This window comes from Poecilia reticulata, linkage group LG4 (assembly GCF_000633615.1).
Source record: "Poecilia reticulata strain Guanapo linkage group LG4, Guppy_female_1.0+MT, whole genome shotgun sequence".
Classification (NCBI taxonomy): domain Eukaryota; kingdom Metazoa; phylum Chordata; class Actinopteri; order Cyprinodontiformes; family Poeciliidae; genus Poecilia; species Poecilia reticulata.
The window spans coordinates 9,634,379-9,637,251 of record NC_024334.1 but is presented as its reverse complement, the minus strand read 5'-3'; positions in this window follow the sequence as shown (position 1 = coordinate 9,637,251).

The window sequence follows — 2,873 nt, the reverse complement described above, 5'->3', positions numbered from 1 at the left end:
TTAACTAAGATTACACAACAATTAAGATAAGACATGACAGTTTCCTCTCTCYCTCTCTCTSTSTCTCTCTCTCTCTACCSTTTTTGGTGTGATTGTAAAGAATGTTGTTTAAAACCTGTTTATARAAGGAAAGCTAAGTTGGCCTTTGATGTCTTCTGAAATATGAAACACCCAGAGGCTTTGCAGAACGCCCACAACACACTCTCACACACATGCCTTGGTGCACAAAGCACTRCTTCAGACAAGCTTTATTATCCAATTGCACAAACAGACTAAACACACATTTCACTTTTCACTGGAAATTACTTAACTGCGCAGTTTCAGATTGACCTCGGTGGAAATGAACATTCACCTGAGCCCCCCTGCCACTCTCTCTGCCCSCCCCTCCCGTGTGCCCGCGCCGTTTCCCTGCCTCGCTCCATCTCTCAGTCTGCAGCTTTCTGCTGACTCCAGGAATTATGATCCGTTTCCCGTCCGCGGGAATAATAGAATACGGGGGAGTGCAGGGGGAGTCAGCAACAGCTCTGTGGAACAGTAGTGAGGAGTCCAGCTTCACTGTGGTTACATCGTGTGTGTGTCTGCAAAATGCATTCAGATCCAGATGTGCAAACGTGCTGCGTTTTCCTTTTTCATTTCCATAAACTTCACACGGAGACAAACACATTTCGGCCTCTGTTAATGCTCATAAATCTTTGCCCTCCCTCTAGTTATCTTGACAGTAAACGCCTCGCGTACACAACCACGCGACAGGCGGCGGGATCTCTCTCCGCCAGAGCCTCTGGGCACTTAACACTATCGGCAGTCAGATCCAGCCACTCTAGTGTGTTTGGAGTGTGTGAGGAGTGTGTCCTCAGCCGCGTAAATATTTATCACACGGCTACCCCTGGAATTTTAATGAGCACTGAAGGAGAGCAGTCAACACAGCCGAACCAAGAGGAGAGACAGACAGGGAGCGAGAGTTTGTGAGCCTGAGTTTTGGCTTCTTAACATCAAAGTTTGTCTGCACTGATTTCCTGTGGAGAATCAGGTCTGATGAAAATGTTGCACAATAATTGTTTCTTCTTCTCATTTTCATTCTCTGTCCACCCTCACATAGGGTTGTGTTGCAATCAGAAAGTGTTTTTTTTTGGGGGGGGGGGTTTCATGGAGAAGGGTTTTTATGCTGCGYACAAATAAAAAAATTTTTGAAGACAAAATTATTTTAATGCCTGTTTGGCATATTCTGTGTGATCATTTCTGGCTTGACCTTGTGCCATCTTTCCAGCTATATCTTACTTTACACAGAAAAAATAAATAAACAATACATATATATATATATGTGTGTGTGTGTGTGTGTGTATATGTTGAAAAAAATGGCTAAAATCGTCAAAAAATTCTAAATTCAAAGAAAAATAACCTACATTATTTGTGGTTTGATTGTGTTTTTTATTTGGTTTTTAGAAGACTATTGGTCCATAATTAAAGGTTACCAGAATCTATGGTCCAAATATTTATATATTTTTTTCTTTTTTAAAAAGACAAAAAGTGTCAAAACAAGTTTGAAATATTATTGAGAGTAGTCTAGGTAGAACCTCACAACTTTGCTTCCTTTCACTTGAATGTTTTAATTATACAGCTTTTACATATTTTGTGTAAGTGTGGTCATGTGAGCAGGGCACGTACCCATCAGGGTGACAGGGCCACCCCTTAGAGGTCACTTAACACATTGTGCGGAGGCCAAGCTGCATGGGGAGCCAGGGAAGGAAACCTGAGCTGTAACTCTCACAGCTCTTTCTCACACAGACACGCAAACACACGCATAGAAAGAGACACACTGGACCTGACCCTTTGACTTGTAGCTGGGAGTGGCTAATAACTGTCTTGAATTCCCAAAGACCCGGCACCTCGCTATTCATTTACTACACTCTTGCTTTATTGCTTTGATGAAACGATAGACATGAACGCCCCGATTTGTGGTGCCAAAAGAGCCGGAAGTYAAATGGTCAGGTCGGATTTTAACCCCTCTGGAAATCCCGAAACATTTTAAATGGCAACTATGTTTAGATAAGATATTTAAACTTCAACATACTTACATGTTGAATGGCTTCATGGTGTGTAAATCGTTTAGGTTGGAATTAAATATGTAGCATGATGCAAGACAAACACTGTTGCCATGTAACTCATGCACTTTGTTTTGCTTAGCATCAACTTTATTAGAAGAAATAGATTATCCTTTTTTTTTTCATTTATGTATTTGTCTTAACTTTTGGATGTTTGAAAACTTTACCTATGAGTTTAAAATTCAGTCAGACATTTGCATATATTTTCTTAGTGTTTGGTAGATTTCTTTTTTCAAACATTTCAGGTGTCCATCCACAAGCTTTTGACAATAGTTTGCTGGATTTTTGACCCATTCCTTCTATATAAATTGGTATAACTGAGTCACATTTGTCACATTWGCTTATACACACCTTTTCAGATTTGGCTACAATTTTTTCCATGCCAGTGAGGCCAGGTCTTGAGATAGAAAATCTAGACAACTAAATTTGCTAACAAAAATCCTTTATTTTGTAATTGGTTTGGTGGTATACATGGTCATTACTTCACTACTTTGTGAAGTACACCAGTCCCTCCTGCAGCAAAATATCAACACATGAAGCTGCTAACCGTGTTCTTGACAGTCAGAATGGAGTTTCCATGTTTGCTTTCCTTCTTTCCCCTCTAAATGTTACACAATCATTATGGTCAAACACTTTATATTTGTCAGCATTTTATGTTGCTTTTTCKTGCTGAGTGATCTTTTAGCTTTTTCCTGTACATGACGTGTTCCTCTGTGGATAGTAACAGCCTCTTGCTAGCATCTTCACAAGCTCTTCTGCATTTTTTCTGGTGCT